Below are 21,573 nucleotides of genomic sequence, written 5' to 3'. Positions count from 1 at the left end.
ATAACTACCACAAATGGGTTACTACATACCATTAAATATATAGTGTGTGAAACATTAGCTATAATGAGGCTAGAAAGTTTAATGCAAAGAAAATATTATTAAAATTAAACAAAACATTTAAGAAGCCCTGCAGGTAAATTTTCAAATGACTTTAGCATAACCCAGTTAGGGAGAGTTCATCTACAACCTTGCTTAAGTTCTTGTCTATAGTATAAGTAAGTTTATAGAGTTTGACTATATATATATATATATATATATATATATATATATATATATATATGAAAATAAAGCTATTAATATTTGGACTAACAACCTATACAATACAAATTGATGTGAAATTTTTCAAATTCAGCAAGAATTGAAAACAGGATAGCTATAGGTCAATTCAGAGAAGACCAAGGAAGAAAAATAATGAAAGAATAAATAAGTACACAATATATGACAATAACTTTGAATAGCTTCATTCACTAACTAAAATATAAAGGAAAAAGTCAGAAACTTCAATTTAAATTAAGCATAGAAAACATCGAATGATATATGGTATAACACATGGTCAGATTCTGCAGTATATAGACTGAATTCACAAGATTATGAAGTTATAGAAAAACAATTGGGCTTTTATTCTAGATCTGACACTCGGTGCATGAAATTCAAGGAATCTACTTAATTTGTATGAATGTGCTTTCAAAATGCAAATGTGAAGTAATGACAATAGCTTTTCCTTAACATTTTCTGTAAATTTTTGATAGGACATCGTTGTCCCTGAGGCCTGTCATGAGACTTCTTTCAGCTTTATTTTCACCACTATTGTTCTCATTGACATCCTTTGCTTCAGTCAAACCTGTGCCCAGTCCCCAGAGACTCTCTACTGTTCAAGACGTGAATTTCAGTATGTGCTGCTGCGCTCTCCCAACTCATCTAACTGAAACTGTGCCCCTGAAAACATCTGCTGATGTAGGTGAACCTGGGGCATCTCTTGGGAAAATGACCACAGATTTTGTCAGAGAGGCATGTAAGTCAGCAAATCTGGTAGCATCTTGCACAGAAAACTATGCCTAGGAAGGAGAATGGTAATATGCTGAATTATTCACAGGAATATAAATGGAAAAAATGTGATGATAACTAACCACATAGCAGCAGAAATAGAAATGAGAAAACAAGATAAGAAACATACATCAAGAGTGGAAAATGATCATATTTTTAGAAAAAGAAGTAAGGAACTAATTAGTTTCCTTTCATACAATTAAAAAGAACACTTAATTGTACGCTCTTATACCCAACTATAAACAAGTGTCTTCACACTTCAATTTGAAAAATAAATTGATATGGGTAATATAAGAATATAATAAATATATTTCAGGGTTAAATTATTGTTGCTCCTTTTCTTTTGATCTTATTTTTTAAAGTATGTAATTTACTTGTAAGGGAAAAATTCCTCAAACTAAGAAACTACTTAGGAATCCTATTCACTTAAAAATAAAAATCTAAATAATTTGTCAACATTTACTAGTGTGATCCTCTTTTGCGTTTTTCCTAAGGTTTCAAGGATACATAGAATTTATAAACTGAGATTCAACTGGACTTAGTTTTGTTTCTCATGTTTCGCGGGAAAGTTCACTCTCCCATTTCCTGATAGGACAAATATTGAAAATTGATTCTTCATACTGAGTGAGACTTTTTCTGGAGTTATTAAAATAATAGAATACAAGAAATAGACCTAGTACTAAAAATCGTAAGCTAAAATAATTCCTTAATTAAATGTGAAACCATATATTTTATGCCCCAAAAGAAAATTAGACCTGAACGTAAAAACAGTTTTTCATGGAACATCTTCCAAGAGCAAGGAATACCCCAGGCACCACATGGGATTAACACAGCTGATATTCTATGATACATTCTTATTCCTGAATTAGGTAACTAGGTTAACTCTTTTCTAAGTCAAAGGTGGCTGGTGTGGTTGAACAATGTGGTGTGGAGGGGTGGGTGAATATTGAGTTCTGAGCAGATTCCATTCCCATGAATTTGAAAACAGAAAGCAAAGGAAGCAGGAAGCAGCCCAGGCAATGGTTAAACTGCCTCTTGCTGTGAAGAGGAGAGGGGGAGGGTGGGAGAGAGGAAAAGCAAGGGAAGATAGGTCAAGTAAACCATGAGCCAGGAAGTGAATTATTTAATTTGATTCTTGCCAGAAGCTAAATTCTTGTAAATGTGCATCTTTTTTTCTTCTCTTTTCTTTCTCCCTATGCTATTGCTATTCGAATGAGGAACTCTTGGGGACCGGATGAGGAGAAGGTCAGAGTTCACCAAATTGTAGTTTTATGAAGAATGTAATTGCTCTGCTTCAGTTTTAACACTAAAATCTGCCAGCCCATAAAAAACAATTCTCCTTCTTGCGCACCCCCATTTTCAACATTTCTTGAAGATTTATATGGTATGAGCGCTGAATCTCATCCTAAAGCCTTGGTTTGTATTTTTAAAATCTGGTTTCAGTTTAGAGTTGCTGGGAGGGGCAGGCGGGGGCTGGGAGGCCAGGAGGAAGTTGTTCATCAAGAGAGGCTCCTGCTTGGGAAGAAGATGGACAAATCTAAAAGACTTCATATTCAATTCTCTCAAGAAGTTGGTCTGTTTCTTATCTCAATGTCTAAAAGAAAAATAATTTTGGCTCATAGGCATAAAAGCCTTTCAATTATTGAGACTTCAAACGTATGCTAATCCAAAGTTCAGGTTAGTTTCAATGCATTAAAGATGAGATTGAAAAGTATGTGTTCATACTACAGGACATATACTCAGACATATAATACTGACCTCCTATGCAGTAATGAAAGGCAGGTTTAAAGAATATAGCCACAACAGGCTTTGGCATTAGGAACAGAATAATGAAATGGAAGTTTCATTTCAAGTAGTATTTTTTGCAATTGCTATAAACCAACAAATTACTAGCAGGCAGTTACTGCCATTAACCAAGCAGCTAGAGCAGAATGATGTTGGGAATAGTCAGACATAAACTCTTTAAAAAAAAAAAAAGTGGAAAGAGAAATGCCCCTTTAATGTTGTCCTTAGTTATGTCTTACTGTATGAACTTCAGAGTGAAAACCACACGCTTCCAAAAGTTGTGCAAATTGTTGACGTGACATTTATCATTCTAAACTGCCTTGCTTTGAAATTTCGCTAGAGTGGTGGATTTTGCCCATTACATAGAATATGTTCACAGTTTGGGCACTCGACAAACAATTGCATAAATATCTACCTGTGCTCAGCGGAAAAGTGGCACTTCAAGGGATAACTTCATTTTTTTTAAAGGTTGTTTTTTAGGGAGGTTTGAACTGTTTTAAAAGTCTTGTATAGAAATGTATAATCAAAGGGATCCTTTGATTTAAGCATTTAGAAGACATTTGCTTCTTTGCATGGTTAGCAGAGAGTCTATATTTTCACATTCAATATTAATATCTTTAAGGTTAGAGGTCTCTTTCTCAAGAAGTTTAGGAACAATTTTTAGAAATCCAAGTCTTAAAGAGCTATTATGGTTAACAGATTGGGTGCCACCAGGATTTTGATCAGACTACACAGACAGCTTCTAAAAATCCAAGTGACTGGCTGAGTGTGAAGCTCAGAGCTGTAACACTTGCCTAACATATGTGAGGCCCTGGGTTGATCTGTAGCTCTGAAAATAAATAAAAAAGAATGCAAATAAAAATAAAGATACAGTAAGAAGTATTTTTCAGAACATAAATTCAGATAAAGCACCTCCAGGTTCAATCCCCAGTACCACATAACAAAAACAAAAACAAACAAAAAACCCCCAGAAACTCAAGTTTACTCAATACCTTTGAAAGAATGATCCATTTATTTATAATCTCACTGAAAGCTATACACATCCTTTAATGCCTTCAACTATGGAGATAGGGACAACTTTTACTCTATATTTAATAATGAACATTGTTTTTCAAATAGACATCCCAGTGGAAACTAACAGGGTAAAAACCAGAAAATAAAAATTAATTAGACAAGTAGGAACGCTGACCTCATTAAGCCACTTGGGTATTTGTCACAGAAAGGGATACCTCAGTGAGTCCAGAGCACAGAGATGGCACCCTCATTACTGTATTCAAGTAAGAGCGAAGGGCAATTCTCACTCAGGTTTCCTTTCTGAATACCCGGATGGTGAAAGCATGATTACACTACTCAAGCACGAGATCAAATAGTCTAGAAGTTGGTTTAAATTTGAAATGAGAATTATGGTATTTGAGTAAGTGAGTAAGCATAACATAATACTCATGTGAATGTGTTTCCCCTGTATTCTCTGGGGTGTCTACCTCACCTGAACATCTCTGCGGTTGGTATAAAAATAGCTCATCGATGGCTAAAGCAGACTGAGAAATAGCAACCCTGACTCCTCTGGCTCCTTTTCCAAATTACCTTTGCACACGAGGGAATGAAGCTTGCTTTTAACTCAGTGGCTGCAGAACAAACATATTCCTCATGGAAAACACGTGGAGGAGGTCATATTTCCTCATGTCAGCATGTGTCAGCCCTCCTGGAAAAACAGAGGAAAATGAAAGCAATTATTTCACCTCAGTTAATTTGTGAATTTCCCCAATATGGTTTGAGTTTCAAATGAGATATTTTTAGAGAAAGGAGTTCATGAAAACGTTGAAAGCACGCGCGCGCGCGCGTGTGTGTGTGTGTGTGTGTATGTGTTATGGATGATGTAGTAAGCCCTGTTTTTTGGTGCACAAATGTTCCCATTTTTTAAATTTTTATTTTGATGAATTAAAGAAGAAAATGCATAGTTTGGTGGGGGTGGGGAGAGGTGCTCTTTGGAATAAGATACATTATTGAACAGGCTGAAGAAGAAAAATTTACTTTATTTGATGTTACAACTGTTGAGTAATTCAACTAAGCAAAGCATTGTCCAAATGGAGAGAATTTTCCAGAGATATCCTAGCATGTGAGTCCCTTTTCCTCTCCAACCACCTCTTGTTATTACATTCCTTTCGTGTTGTTTCACTTACCCAGTGATTGCTATGTGAGCAACAATTTGCTAAACCTTGTTTGATACAGAATGTTAAAATGAAGATCCTGCTCTGTGGGAATTTATACAGGAATTGGGAAAATAAGCACAGATGCATGAAGAAGATAAACCAGTGCTTGTTGAGCACTTCTACTTCACTCACATTTTCACACTAACTGTATTAATTTGAGCATTTTCACTATTGTTGAGGGTTTCAAATACTATTAAGATACTGGTTTTTGAAACAAGAACAATGAAGTTCAAAGAGGTCCAAGGTCCTACTAGTAACGAATTTTGGACCTAGGATTTGAACAAGAGGATGCTCTTTAAACCTCAGCACTTTGTTGACTACCAAGTTCCTCACCTCTTCTACTCTTCTCTCTACCTAATTTCATGTTTACATTTTTCACCCTTTACCCATTCATTTCTTAATGAGGAAAATACTGGAAACTGTAGAAGAACTGTGACGTCCCCAGTGACATCTGAGAAATAAGAATAGATATTTTCCCATGTGTGCAGTAAAAACAACATAAAGTCCCTATGGGTGAAAATGAACTTGGCAGAGCACTTACTCAAATAAATTGCATAAGCCTGCACTACACAACTAGCCCTTTTTTGTTCTATGACATAGCTCAAGTGATATTTCTTTGCATTTTAATTAAAAATAGTAGTTAAAATTAAAGATGGCCAATGATTCAAGATTTAATTGTAATTTATCAGTTGCACTTTTATTTAGACCTAAATTTTGTAATAATGCATGGCTAAAACTAATCAGTGAGCCAAGAAGGCCAAGATGCTCTACAGAACAGTGTGGAGAAAGGAAATCAGAACTCTAAATTTAAGTTGTGTAATGCACTGGGGCATCCAACTTCCAAAATGATTGAGCAATGTGATCTTTCAAGATAAAATAATATTTTTATTGTCTATAGGTCCTAATTGATAAGCTTGGGTAGTAGAATTGCCTGGAGTTGAAGTCATAAGATATGTGCCTTTCTCTTTTTGTATTAGGTATATGATTTGAAACAAGATTTTGTTTTCATTTTAATTGGTGGGTTATGATTGTTTATCTTTATGGGATACAATATCACATTATGATACATGTGTGCATCGTGTAATAATTAAATCAGGCTTATTAGCATATTCATCACTTCCAACATTTATTATTTCTTTGTGGAACAACATATTTTAATCACTTATGTTCCAGTGGCTAATAAATGGGAAGACCAATATATGTCCTATAAGCTAATACAAATATTAAATAAGGGAAGTCAATTAAAATTCCTCCTCTACAACCTTGTACATAGAATTTAGTAGGACATGCTACATGATTGTAGTGGGTTTCCCCAATAATAAGGCCTCAAAATGTCGTTCTTCTGACATCTTTGACATATTGGTCTGGTCATTTGTCCAGGTTAGATCATGGCGGCTGAGATGGTTTATGTGGGGTGAGGTAGAGGAAGACTATCACAGGTAGGGAGGGGAGACGGGTCATGTGCCAACCACTTGGCGAGGCATTCATGTGCTGAAACACAGCAGTAGCACCAGAATAATTCAACAAGCAGAGAAGAGGAGTGGGTAGATTAGACAAAATCTAGATAACAACTACACAAATAAAAAGCAGACATGCAAAGGGAGCCATCCGGGAAGGAGCCTGTAATCCCAAATCAGCATCACCATTCCTATCAGTAATTGCCATCCGTCCGCAAATCCATCCCAGACCTTCTGCTGTGATGTGTTTGGGGCTGAATGTCTCTCCACACCCAAACTTCATCCCCTGGGAAACATTAGATTGGGGTCAGGTCACTTTATCTTTATGTGCTATCAGTAGAGATTTTGTATATTTCAAGATTCTTTTGAGAAGAAACATGTTACAGTGATGATCTAGGTGCCAGATGTCCCACTATTATTTTCTCTTTTTATCAGTCTATAAAACCATTAAAGAGTAATTGATGTAAAATAAAATTAAAATCTTTCTTCTAAATTTTAAAAGAAAACAAATGACTAAAAATGTATTCTAAACTTCTAACTTTTGCCTATCAATCAAAATTTTATTACATTAATACCAATAATAAATACACATTTTGTGAGCATTCTATATGTGCCTTGGACACGTTTTTATCCCTCTCACCACAATGATTTGAGTTGGATATTATTATTCTTATTTAAGAGATGAGGAAACAGAAACTCAGAATAATTAAGTACCTTCATGAAACACGTAAGGCATCCAAACTTTTGAACAGAGACACTGCTGACCCCAAGGGCCAGGCTTTTCAGTTTGTAAAAGTAACGTCTCTGATGACTTTATTTGATTGTATTGACTTCAAATGATCTTCTGACATGTTTTGAGTAATTTTTCACTAGAGAATGTACCCACAGCAAGTTTTTGCAATACATATTGATCACAAAAGACAAGAAATAAGGACAAAAAATAGGCCAGTTAGAATCTTTGTCTACTTCTAAACAGAGGAATACCATGTATTACCATTTGTCAAAATGTTTTGGTTATAATGGTGAAACTTAAGTTTTATTTCCAAGTTTTTCATTTAAGTTACTATATTTCAGAGCATAATCATTAACAGATCTTATGCCAATCTTCTTTTTACAAAAGAATTATGTGAATTTTTAAAATTGTGCTAGTAGTATTACTTAAAATTATTTCTCACTAAACTGTCTTTGGTGCAAGATTAGGGGACACAGAATGCTCATGAATATATGGCAATGCAATGGCAACAATTATGCAGTGAAATACAGTACTTGTTTTTAGAGGTAAGAGACAAATCTAGATTGCTACTTTTATTTTCCTAAATATCAGTTCTTTTCTCATTAATATTCTAAAAATATTAATTTTAAATTTTACCCTTTATTAGTATTTTGCCTTTCACATTAAGATCAGTTCAGTTTGGGAAATGTTCTGTAGATGTATTTCTTGGCATCTGACATACTGATTTTTTTTTTCTTTTGGAAACGGGTGAGAAAAAAGAATAGTAGAATTATATATTTTGATGGATCATATAGATTTTGGCAGAAAGAACATTAAATCACTTATTTCTTTTTGGCTAGTCCATTTCTGAGAGAAATTAGATATGGTGATTATTGTTTAGATTTCACATGAAAACATATCACCTATTATCAATGACTCTAGTGCCTGGTGCTACTCTACTCATAGGATGATTTGTTTTCTTAACTTGGAGCTCAGAAAGTGAAAAGTGGTATGGAAAAAAATTACACACAAGAGGGATAATGTGTACTTGGTGTATGGTTGATAGTTTAATGGCAAATCAGAGAAGTTCTCACCAAGAAGATGTCATGCAAGAAAACTCTTGGAGGAAGTAAGCAAATCTTGGAAAAAGTATATTCTAGAAAGGCCCTGAAACTGGAATGTTACTCCTGCATTTTCAGAATAGGAAAGAATCCAGTTTGGCTCAGATAAGAATCAAAAGCTCATTGGTAGCCAGGTTTGTTGTTTTTTGATTTTGTTAAAAATTTTATTTATTTATTTTATGGTAGAACACATTTTGACACACTGTACACAAAAGGAGCACAACTTCTCATTCCTTTGGCTGTACATGGTACAGAGTCACCCCAGTAGTGCAATCATACATGTATATAGGGTAATAATGTCTGTCTCCTCCTACCATCCTTCCCAGCCCCTTAAGCCCCACCACTCCACTCCCTCCCCTCTACACAAAACAAAGTTCCTTCATTTTTCCCTATCCCCCCACCCCACTATGGATCAGCATCTGCTTATCAGAGAAAACATTCACCTTTTGGTTTGGGGGGATTTGCTTATTTCACTTAGCATGATATTCTCTAGTCCCATCCATTTACCTGCAGATGTCATAATTTCATTATTTTTATAAGGCTGGGTAATAATAGCCCACTGTGTATATGTACTATATTTTCTTGATACATTCATTGTTGAATGGCAACTAGGTTTTAGGACTTTCTTTTTTTGCTTGTTTTTGGTGGTGCTGGGGATTGAACCCATGGCCTTGTACATGCAAGGAAAACACTCTACAAACTGAGCTATACCCCCAGCCAGGTTGTTTACAAGAAGGACAAGAAATGACATAAAAATCATTTCAAAGATGCCCTGGCTGTTTTATTGCAAATATAGTATAAGGGTAAGAATGAAACCAGTGATACCATTAAGTAGATTATTAAAATAATTTTTAAAAATGTTGGCTTGGCCAAATATAATTCCAATGGAATTAATAAAAAGTGGTTAGACTCTGGATGTATTTTGAGGGTAAAATCAACAGGAATTACTGATAGAGTGGGTGTTTGGTGTGAGCAGAAGAGGACAAGGGATGATTTCTAGAATTTGGGGTGAGAGACAGACCAGTTAGCGCTGTCCTTAAGTGACTGGGGAAGCCAGTGGCAGAAGCAGGTTAAGTGAGGACACATCAAAAATGTAGTTTTGTGTGAGGTGCCTTTTACATGAACATGAGTGTGTTGAGACGGCTGCTGGAAAGACACAGTCAAGAGTCCAAGAGTCGAGGAGACGTGAGTGTGGATATAGTCATTCTATGGTAATGTTTAAGCCATAAAATTAGATAAGATCCTCAAAGAAGTAAGCAAGGATGTAGATAAAAATAAGTCCTAAGTTTGAACTCTGGTACATTTCAAGTTTAAGGGAGAATTTAGGAATGATCAGCAATATAAACTAACTGTTGGGTGAATAAGCAGAATAAAAATTGATAGAGTGTGGTGTGTTGACTGTCAAGTGAAAACAGGATTGGAGCAGACAAGGTGGTATCCTTTACAATCAGTTGAATAACTAATTTTATCTGAAATACATGATGACTGACTTACCTTCCCCTATTATTTGATAGTTTAAATATGCCTTAGAGTCTGTATACTAATAATTAGCATTTTCAAGTAATATCACCTTATGTCACATAAGCATGTCAGTATATGAAGTATAAAATAGTGGCACTACTTGCTGTTTCTTTGATGAAATAACACAAACTATTAAGCTATCGTTATGGTACAAGTGGTGTACCTCTGCCTCTTTTGACTCACGAAACATTATCAATATAGTAGCAATTATATAACGTAGAAAATAGAGGGAAAACCAAAAATTTTGCCATAATCAATACAAACATTTTCAAAAGTGTCAAAATGTATTTGCATAGTGGACTCAGGTCATTTTAGCTTCAAAATCTAAAAATTATTATAAACACATCCACAAATTAGTATTCATATGGTTCCCACCTCCCAAAAAAATGAAAATAAAAATAAAAGACACAAATTATGCCAACACAAGACACTCTAGACTCCTGGAAAAAGCAGGCTCCCAAATGTCGTTGAAATAGAATACGGTGTTGATAGAACTGTTTGGGATTGAATCTGCTTGCTAAGGAGAAACACGTGCACATTGAAATTTGTGAAGAGAGAAGCTCTAAAAAATATTAAATAATACGTGGCACAGATATGAGAGAATGAACTATTATGATGATGATAAAGTAAGCACGCACAATTAGGAATAATGGAAATCATTTTAATACTGAGGCCAAAATATAAATGAGGGTAGCATCGGCATTCCATTTTAAGTGCCATATTTGGAGAATTAGCAGAGCCAGCCTCCCACAGGAAGCAGCCAAATTGCTCATCTGTGAAGTTTCCTATTCCAAGAACATCCGCCTGGGCAGACTCCCTGCTCGTCCCCCTCTTACCCTCTGGCTCCCCAGTCCCACCCTGCTCACTTGCCCCATCAACGCTGAACATGAATCAGTTTCATCTGCTGTCCCTCCATGTTCTTTCTTCCCTTCTTCTTTCACTCCCTCACTCTCCCTGTCTGTCTTTGTAAGTTGGTCTCCACTGCACCATATGGCAGCTGAGAGAAGGAGAGGGCAATTATCTGGCTCCAAACAAAAGGAGCCATGGTGTCACCGCGGCCCATGAATGCATGAGACAGGGGCATGTACAGAAGGGCCTCCAGTCCTGTCAGGGAGGACTGGAGGAGAGGCTGTGGGGCTGCCTCCTCTTAGGTAGAGAAAAGAGGGAGCTCACAGAGAGCCTGTTAAACTCTCTCTCTCTCAGTCCCTGTCCCTCCTCTCCTTCCCTTGATTTTTGATATGCTTTTTTTTTTTTTAGTTGTGTTCTCCAATCATGTTATTTTATCACACACAAAGTCAGAGTGCAAAACAGGGCAAGAAATTGCAGAAGTAAGTTACCTTATTTACACACTTCTAAATGGCTCCAAACCTCTTGAGAATTAGGCAAGTATTTAAACACAGAAGGAAAAACCAGATAAATTCCCAAAGGATCATCCCCTTTCCCCAACCCCTCCTTCTAAAGAATTATTCTACACACTTACACAAATTAAGTCACCGATGAAAGAACAATAATTGGATATCACAAAAAGATGCAGGAGTTCCTGGTGGAATTCTCTGGATCTATAAGTTAACTGCAGATTCTAAGATAATGTATTTTTATTATTCATTAGTCATTATGCCACTCAACAAAAGGGCACCTTCTCAATTTCATCCATCTTCCCTGTGTTTTTTTTTTTTTTGAGGTGGGAGTTGTACCCCTTTCTTGGACTTGGGTGTGCATGATTTGTTTCAGTGCAGAATTTCTGCAAAGTAGTCACAACATTTGTATTAGCGAAGTTAACACCATGCTAGAAGAATAGTAAATTCAAGCTGTAAATTCTCTGGCTTTCAGGAGACTCATTTGTTCTGTTCCATATGAAATAAAAATCTACTGCAGAGGAAGAGTTGAATATGACCATATACATTTATGAAGGAGCTTTTTATGCTTTATTGCTGTAGGCTACTGCTGGCCTTAGGGGTTGATGTTGATTTTATTTGGCTCAGAATAAGAGCATAATAAAAAGTACAGCAGGCATCCCGCACCTCTCAACCACCACCCACATCTCCACCCACCCACCCACTCTCAGTGTGGTGTGTTGGACCACAAATGCCAGTCCTCAGGGGATATTTACAGGAACCTGGGCAGATTTCCAAATTCTGGTGTCTGTGACCTTTTACAAGTAAGCAACAATAACAGTTCCTCATGAAATAAATCAATGGACATGTGTAGAGTACTTCAACAATAGCCTGCAGTTTTCTATCTAAATCTTTAAGAATAGAGGAAAGGTTACATTTCTCAGTTCAACACTGTTGCCCGCATTCATAACAGGACTGCTCTTCGGAAATATTTTTATTATGAAGATACCTCCCCCACTTTAGCTGTAATGTCACTTAATGCCTGTCCATGATGGATGCAAGTTTTTAAAATTCACATAACACTAGTTTTCTTTGTACAGTGCAGCCTTAGACTGATGGTTATCTGTCAGTAGATGAAAAAGCAAAATTACTTTGGCTTTTCAATTATGTTCTTCATAAATTCTCTTTCAAAATTACCATAAGTGTTTGGTCTTATAGGAAACATTCATTAAAATAAACATTCATTAAAATAAACAGAGCCAAGAGCTAAGGGTGCCCATGTTTAGCAAATATCGGGTTCTGTATGTTTCTACAGCAGAAGAGTGATGTGGCACATCATCTGCCAGAAAGACTTGTATAGAGAGGACCCTCTGTGGCACAAACAGAGAGCAAGAAACAAAGCAACTATTCAACCTTTTCTATTCACTGCACCCACATCTGTTTACATGGCCTCTGCTCCATCCTGAAAGGCTTTGTCCTCCCACCTCCATTTTGTTTTATACTGCTCTGAGCGGCTGGCAAGCTTGGAAGATTTTTTTTTCCCCTCCTTAAGAGCTAGGGATTCAAATCTATTTTGTGAAACAGAAATCTGAAAAACATGCTTATAGGTAGCAGTTGGTCCTTTTTCTAGTCTATCCAGTAGGAGCTCTAATGAGGGTTAACTATGAACTCCAACACTCTCATTAATTTTTAAAGTAAACTTAACACACAAGCTAAATTTCTTTAGGGGGCCAGCAGCCTGTACTATTTTCCCAGTTCTGCTCATTACTAAGTGTCAGTTTGCCTTCTTTTAACACACACACAAAACTGTATTTTTAAAAAAAATATATATTCCCTGCATTTGAAAATGTAAGAAGCAATTGTGTTATCTAGAAATAAAATATTGTGGCAATCTCACCATAAGTATACTTCATAATAACAGGTTCTATTTTCTAACACTTTACATTTAGAAAGTGATTTACACACAGCAGCTCATCAGATCCTCAGGACGACCTAAAGAAGCAGGGTGGAGGACTTACACTATTCTGCAAAAGAAAAACTGAATCGCATAGATTTCCTCCAGACTGCAGACTGCCTTTGGTAGCTCTGTTGACACAACAGCCAGATTGTCTTCTCTTGCATTATACACATATAACAACATCTCATGCACAACTTGATTTTAGACATGAATGATGAACATAATCCTATCTAAGCCTCCTCATGTTTTTAAAGTTCTATGATCCATGGTCAGATCCATAATGAATGAAGTACGAAAGAGGTAAGTTAAAAATAACTATGATCAGATGATTAAGAAACTAAAATCTAAAAGATTTACATATTTAAACATACTTATCAAGATAGGCATCAAATTTATTTTCTCATTTTCTTAAATTTTACTGGACGGTCTCACACTAGTAATTCAGAGACAGAGGAGATCATAAGAAGGAAAACAATATAGTCCAAAGTCAAAACTCCTCCTAGGTTTGGCACCAATTCTACTCCATCCTAACTGGGTGACTTTACCCTCATATAGCATCCAAGAGGAAAGGATAACAAACCCAAACCATCATATTTTAGTGAGAATTAAATCAAGTACTATCTGTGAAGAGCAAATGGCAAACTGAATGTTACTATATCAAAGGTAGTGATTGTCATTAGATTAGATTGTTTTTGAATGGCTAAACATAAGATTTCAAAATCTATATCATTGAAAACGACTGACATCCTGCATCAGAAGCAGGACAAGAGTAGCTTGCAGATGAAATTTATGTTATGTGCCATCTTTTGGTTTATGTGAAAATAAGAGAATGAATGATAGAAAAATAAATGCAAACCCTTCACTGCCCCATAACAGTAGTGTACAGATGAGAGAGAGAGAGAGAGAGAGAGAGAGAGAATTCTCCACCACCACATTTCTCATCTCATACAGTCAGTCAATAAATACTTTTGAATGGATGAATAACTATGGGCCCACAAAAAAAATTTTAAAGGCAAAGGAAGGTCAGAACTGAGTTACTTTAGATATATTAGTCAGGAGATTTTAGCAAAGAGAATTGTAGAACATCATCCAGTGAGGATCAGCCATGTCATGCATTTTTTTTTTATTTCTAATTATTTGTATTATTTCCTAGAACTGATGTGAACATAATTTGTGGTAAATTTATATTCAAGAAATAGGACATTCTGGTCCCTAAAATAGTCACAAAATTCAAAATAGATGAGCAGTCTTAAGAACCTCTATAACTTATTTTACACAGAGAACAGAAGGTATTTCTAATCCTGCTCACAGTCAGCTTGAGTATGTGAGAAAATATACAAAATAAACTGTGTGAACTAAAATCACATTTTCTCTTTCATTCAGAAAAAAAAATTCTTTGAGGAAACATCAAACCTAACAAAAAAAAAAAAAGATTAAAGGCACAAAAATAAGTGACATTGATGGAGAATTGCATGTAGTTGCCAAACTGGAATGCAAAACCATGTTTAAATTTTTAGGAGTTAAAAGCAAAAAACAACAACAAAGATAATTGGTATTTCCTGAGCTTAAGGACTAGCTTCAGTGGAACATATGGTTTCACTTTGAGGTCTCTCGCTTCTAATGAAAATGTTACTATTTCTGTAGGCATCTCCACTGAAGGAAGTAGGAAAAATAGCTAATTAAACTAGAGTTAGTTCAGCTAATTTCAATTTTATCTTATCGTTGGCTCTTTACGTTTTTATATACTAAATTATAGGATTCTTTGAAAACAATGTAGGAAAAAATAAAGCATTTAAAAACCACATTGGCTGAGATGAGATGCATTTCAAATAGCATGTGTTAAGAAACTGTAAATCCCCTTTGATGTATATGATTGCTGATAGAATCAAGAAGTTATGGAAGCAAATAATTCAAGTCAGGGTTTCTTCTCTGATGAATCCAAAGCAAAGTAAGACTTTAAAATTTATTGAGAGAAGTGGTGTTCTGAGTGTAGTATTTTAGTTTTCTTTTATTAAAAAGTCTATATTCAACCGTAACATTTCTCCTTAAATCTATAGTCATTTTATTTGTTAACACCTAGACTTCACTAGGAATTGAGCTAGACTGCACATATAGACCTGTATATGCATTGTATTTTTCTATTATAGTAGTTCATGGTGTCAAAATTAAATAAAATGTACAATAGCAGCTTTCAAAACAAAGTCTATTTAGTGCTATGCTATAGAAGTACATTCAAAATTCAAGAGGAAATTATTAATTATGCCTTCTTTAATGTAGTTGCTAAGAGTTAAATTATGTATATATTTTTTTAAAAAATCAGATCAGGATTGTTTGGGTCCCCTTCAAAAGCAGATCTTTCCAATGTTTGTCCTTTCACATAAACAAATTAACCTGAGTAGAGTCAAAGTGGGTACCCAGATTTCCCCTTTCATTACTCAGCCTAAGTCATTAGGAATTCTCCAAAATAAGAAAACTCTGTTGTCACATACCCTGGAATTAATTCAGGGAAAAAAATTAGGAATGTGATAGTCTTCCTTTCTTAAAGATATTCTAGTTCCAAACTTGTTTCAGTTGGGACTACAACTAAGAAATATTTTTCCATTAGTACAATGATTTTCCCAGAATGGAAAAGCACAAAAATAGTTTAAAAGAGAAAACCTTGGTGAAATATATTCAAAGATGAGAAATCAAGAGAAAAGGAATGACAAAAATATTTATAATGGCTCCTATCACCTCCAGATTCTTAGTTTTTTTATTTCTATAATTTGGCAAATTAGGTCAAAACCTTCGAATGTGCCATTTATTCAAATGAGGCCACACTAAGAGCAAGTTTTCTTAAATAGCAACTGGAATAAAAGTGTTTCAATTTGTCTCTTGAAATATCTGCTTATCTTTCACTGAATTAAATTTGTTTTGATTTGTTTCCTATATTCAAGAGGAAAAACCCAAACAACCCAAATATTTGTAATGAATTAAAAGCTAATACAGCCTTGACAAGATGGACTAGATACAGACTTCCACTAGGAAGAGAACTCACTTCATCTTAAATCTTATAATCGAATGATAAGACATAAGCTAAAAGAGACAGATTTTTGCACATTGAAAAATATAACTGGCTTTGTTTGAATTTTTGATGAAGTTTTCACAAAACACTTACATGTTTGGCAGTTGCTAAAGTTATTCTTATTTTCTTACTTGCAAATTACTCATTAGTCATCTACTGCTAGTAGAAAATGACAAAACATGGAATCTTTGGTTTGAAAATAAAGATCCTCAGCTGACTCTTAAACACACTTTATGTTAACGTACCTTCCCTGTTGTGGGTCTGTCTCATTTAGGAATCTTTGGTGGACACAACTGGTCTCTGATCTAACAAAGCTCAAGTCTGATGGTGAGGTGGTTGTGTGAGTCTGTCCTTCCATACACACTGGCTATGGGTTTCTGTTTACCTGCACAACATGTGTTCCTCTCAAACCTGAGATTCTGGGAAAAACAAAGGAATGTTCTAGAATTTTATCATAGTGTGAAGTTTGCATTTTACAATTGGCAGCCACCAATAAGTCCTAGCTTGCTTCCTCTGGTCTATTTCTTACTAATTAACTTGCCATATATAGCACTCATGGTTCTTTAAAAGGTAAAATGAACACACAAGAGAAATGCTTGTGAATCTAACATTCATTCCACTGTCGATTAGAAGCATGGCAGTTTACAAAATAATAGAGGTGTTCTAATAAACTGTAAAGCATTTATATGTAGTAATCAGCTCCTACCCAGATTTATTGGGCATTCTGTTTTGGTCTTATAAAAGTTGTCAAATTTAAAAACTGTTTTAAACTCTGTACTTGCTGATAAATTTGCAGGTCCCTTAAGCTCTGCAAGGATGGAGTCTCAAAGGAAGAGAAAAGACATCAGTGGAAGGAAATGGGAGTGAGGTAACTTCTTCAAGAGGAAGAAGAGTTTTAGTGAGTAACATCCACATTTAGATGAACTGAATAAGAGTAATTTCGTCAAGAAAGGCCTCCAAATCCCAGGCATTTTTCTTTTTCCAGGAAGGAACAGTAAAGCTAGGCAGGAGATACTTGCAAGGGATTGTTGGAGGATACCTCTGGTCTGAAAATAAAAGGAAATGCCAGGAGTCCAGCGAGAGAGGATAGAGCACTACAGCTGGGAGGAGGAGCAAGTTGACCAACGTGACAGACGCTCAATTGAACAGTAGTGTCTGAGACCAGCCATCCTCCCTGTGCATCCTTCCCTGAGCTCCGTGGAGCTTGACCTTCCACAAGGAAGGCCCCAGACATTGCTAAAGTCTGCCATAAACTTCCAGTGTGACATCTGACTTACCGTTTTCACTGTTGCTATTTTTTTTATCTTTCTCAGGAGACTGGCCTACAACCCAATGCACAATATGTCCTCCAAAATATATCCTAGATTATAAAAGTCAAGTTCATCTGCATTGCTTGCTATAGTTTACTTTACTATATACAAGTATTCCTATATCCCTTCCTTATATAAAATCCATTTGAAAATAATGATCCAAGTATGATTTAAACAAATAACTAGAAAATTGGAGAAAAAAATAACATAACTTCAATGCTAGACTCTCAGTTTGCCTTTCTTAAAAAGGAGTTGTAGGATCCTAATGGTCACCCATAAAGAAAAAAGGTTAGAAATCTATAACAGGAATTAAGGGATTGGATCAGATTGGAGGCATAATAGCTCTGAAACTTTGAATTGTTTACTACTAGTTGTAGTTGAGGATTGAAAGAACTTACCAGATAAAAACAAAGTAGATGTGATTTTACTAAGCCATCTGTATGACACATGTCCTTGACACACATGACTAGAACTGGGAACTCGGTGGATGTGTTTTAATACCACATAATCAAGAGAATCTAGACCTCTGCCACTCAGTATAGCTATAGGGTTAATTTAATTGGGTTGATAAGTTGTATTCAGCAGCTTAAATAAAACCTACTTGCATGTGTATAATCAATAAACAATTTTATGTCTCTTTTCTTGGATGAAAGTATGAGCTAAATGCAAGCAATTACAAGTCTACAAATAAGGAAAAATATATGTGTGCACTGAGCCTGAACTGACAGAGTGATTCTGGTAATTGGACATGTAGGTTTACAATGGGAATTTGGCTTGGCACATGCTCATAAAACAACAAAAGATCCTTTTATATTACCTTTTAGCTGTCATGAGTGCTGATGTTGCTGTCCTGGGATGAACTGGGGAATAGAGTCTAAAAAGTATTGTTGGAAAATTCTTAAACCAACTAGTTGGTAATTTGATTAGCAGCATTTGTCTTTCAAATGCCAAACTCAACAGTAACATGTTCCATATGAAATAAATTTGGGAAATGTTGTGAAAACACAAATACATTCAGAGAAAATGTGGGTCACTCCAGGATCTTTGTCCACTCCTTTGGGCCCTTTGCCCTAACATTTTTCATATCCTATAGGTTCAAGGATAGCAGTGATCATCCTGTGGGCCCTTTCTTCCCTTAACCAATATTAATTGGCAAGAAGAAGCAGCACACTTTTAATAGATTTGCCAGAAAGGTTTAATTTGGAACATATAAATGCTCCCATTAGAAATATATGCAGCTTAGCCCTCAAAAAATAGACAAAAGCCTAGAAAAATAGACAAAAACATTTACTGAGTCCAATGAGTACTTTTTCTTTAATTGCAAAAAATATTTTAGGAGTTTTTGCAAGTAATCTGACAAACTTTTTAATTAAAATGTGAATTTAAAAATTAATCAGAATGTCATGATAGCAAACGTGTTTATGGCCAGCGACTTTTGGCATAAAATACCATCAAATATATAGAAATAATATAGGCATACATCTTTGTAGCAAAATGGGATGTGTAGTGTTTTTTTAATCAAAAATTGTGTTATGAAATCCATCCTATTGATTATATAGGGGTGCACTTGTATATGTATAATTTTAATTGGGTGAGAAAATCACATTACCTTTGTTCTTTAGAAATATATTTCTTAATCATTAGGGTTGAGTTTAAGAAAATTCTTCTGCGCTATCTCCAACCTAAAAAGCCATTATCTAAAATTCAGTTTATATTACCAATGTACCACCACATAGTGTACCATGCTATTCTCTGCCTGTTTTCATCATCCCGTTCACCAAATTACTTTGAAATATCTTCCTCTGATGTCTGGCAACATAAAAAGAAGAAAATAAACATTCAGAATCTTCACTGTGTTCAGTCAAAGCTAAAGCAAACTACAAAAATTGTGACTGGCCCAATAATTTTGTGAACACAACAGTTAAACTGAATTTCACTTGTGTATCATTCCTTAGATGATTCATTGTTTTTCTTGATTGTATCTTAGTTATTTTAACACAGTGGAAATGATTGATGAGTAAAGATAAAATAATTCCTAGAATTATGAAATAGCAAAATGTCTCATGGTCCATGAAGAAAATAATAGATTATTAAGATCCCACAATACATCTCTCTCTCTTTTTTAATAAAGGTATCTGATAGGTCCATATGGTAATTACAAATCATTTCATTGTGTTAAAAAATGTCTCTTTGAACTCTGGAAAACTTTAAAAAAGAATTAAGAGTCACAAAAAATCAATCCTTATAAAGTGTACTTTTTTTTAAAAAAAATTAAAATTGAATTCAATGACCCCTGCTCTAACAGGTAGAGTTAACGGGATAAAGCCAGGAGGTCATGGAGATAGATACCTGTATCAACAGAAAATGAAGCAATCGAAGATTTTGTACTAAGTGCATTTGCTAAGATATCATGAAATGTTAAAGTGGAAATACACTTCCACATGAAATAAGTAAAATAGAAGTGTAGTAAAAACCAATTATGCAAAAAACCAATTATGAGTCTAGTAAGTTTTAGCAGCTCCTGGTGTTGAAACATCAATATTCTAGACTTTCCATATTAAGTAACAAAGAGATTTAAGGAATCTTATTTTATGGTAAATCATTATGTAGGCCTCATATAAGTATAAATTTGAATTACCTTAGGTTTTGCCCATCTTGGATTTATTTCAAAGGGCAGCCCTCTGCAAGGTGAATGATGCAAATGATCTGGCTACTCCCAGAGTGTGCTATGATTTGAGGAATACCAACAAACATTGATTATCCAAATTTTCTTACCTTACATTTTCTTAAAATATAAGCTGTTATTTTATCATTATCAAATAGTTTAATTCTTTAGTTATAAACACACTCATATTTCAGACACTTAAAGAGAAATATTTCAATTGTTTATTAGTTTGATTTAGTTTAATTTTTTTTTTCAGATTGCATGTGCCAAAAAAGAATTTGAGATGTACACTTGAGAAAATGAGTGTTTATATCAGCTGGTCAGCAGAAATCAGTTGAAAGAATACAATCAACTTATCTGGAGTGTGATTCTGGGTCCCATCGGAGTGCAGCATGAGAGTAGTATGTGCTCCTATCCCACAAAGAATAGCAATTTAGAAAAGGAATGTTGCACAAAGTGAATTCAAAGTCACCAAGAGCAAACTTTACCACATCTGCAATTGCTCCAGGGATTTCATTTTCTTCATGCCCAATGTGCCTGTCTTATAAATACAAAGAATTTTACAAAATTTTATATATATATATATATCACAGATAATTCTGAAGCCACACCAGTGATGTGTTCCGCAGTTGCAACAAGAGCCTCTTTCTCTTCATGAAGCCCAGATAAAAAGAATACCAATGCTTTAATGGTTCCTTTGTTTCCTTTCTGAATCCAAGAATGAGAAGAAGGAAGAAGAGGACAAGAAGAAAAAGAGAAGGTGAAGCAGGAGAAGGAGAGAAAAAAGGAGGTGATAAAAAGGAGGAGGTAGACAAGAAGGAGAAAGAGGAGCAAGATGAGAAGAAGGAAGAGAGAAGGGAGGAAGAAACCTTTAAAAACTATTTGAAACAAATTTCAGAGGAGGGAGAAAATATAGATGTCATTTTGCACTGTCAGTGAGATCGATATACTTACTGATTTAGTTGCCAGCATCCTGTGGAAATCATAGAGGGATCACTTGACAGATCCGAGATGCAGCCAACAGAAGGACTATGTATTCAGGTTTGGTTCACATGATATATTCATCTAAACAGCAGGGGGTACATTTTCTAAATAGGTCACTGGGGATCCACACAAATCCCATTAGCTGGTAATAGGATTTGTGTGCATAAATTCCCTTGCCCTGAAAATTTAGATTTTGGTGTTTAATTTTCCATATGACCTGTACACTCATTAGTGTAAATCAGAGTTTCTCTGGGAAATTTCACATAGTTTTCTTTTTCTTTTGTGTATTCTTTTCTAAAAGATGCTTTATAAAGGTTAATCCTTGGAAAATTCTTTAGTGTCTGAAAACATCTGAGAGGGGATTATATAGAAGAGAAAATCTTGAAATATAGTTACTCATGTTTTCTAC

The 21,573-nt window shown here is 35.1% G+C and overlaps 1 protein-coding gene across 5 annotated transcripts in view; it reads right to left on the bottom strand.

Annotated features, from left to right (window-relative positions):
- LOC110596967 (uncharacterized) overlaps positions 1–21,267 on the bottom strand; it is a 79,325-nt gene extending 58,058 nt beyond the window's left edge. For 3 of the 5 annotated variants that reach the window (XM_078022126.1, XM_078022127.1, XM_078022128.1), the window contains exons 1-2: positions 21,135–21,267; positions 4,414–4,531 (exon numbers count right to left, since the gene is read on the bottom strand). The gene's annotated coding sequence lies outside the window, so the exon portion shown is untranslated. The remainder of the gene's footprint in view (positions 1–4,413; positions 4,532–21,134) is intronic. The other 2 variants (XM_078022130.1, XM_078022129.1) reach the window with 1 other exon arrangement.
- Between the last annotated feature and the right edge of the window lie 306 nt (positions 21,268–21,573).

This window comes from Ictidomys tridecemlineatus, chromosome 9, assembly GCF_052094955.1.
Source record: "Ictidomys tridecemlineatus isolate mIctTri1 chromosome 9, mIctTri1.hap1, whole genome shotgun sequence".
Classification (NCBI taxonomy): domain Eukaryota; kingdom Metazoa; phylum Chordata; class Mammalia; order Rodentia; family Sciuridae; genus Ictidomys; species Ictidomys tridecemlineatus.
Note: the sequence above shows the minus strand (reverse complement) of the source record. Positions and strands in the feature narration are given on the sequence as shown.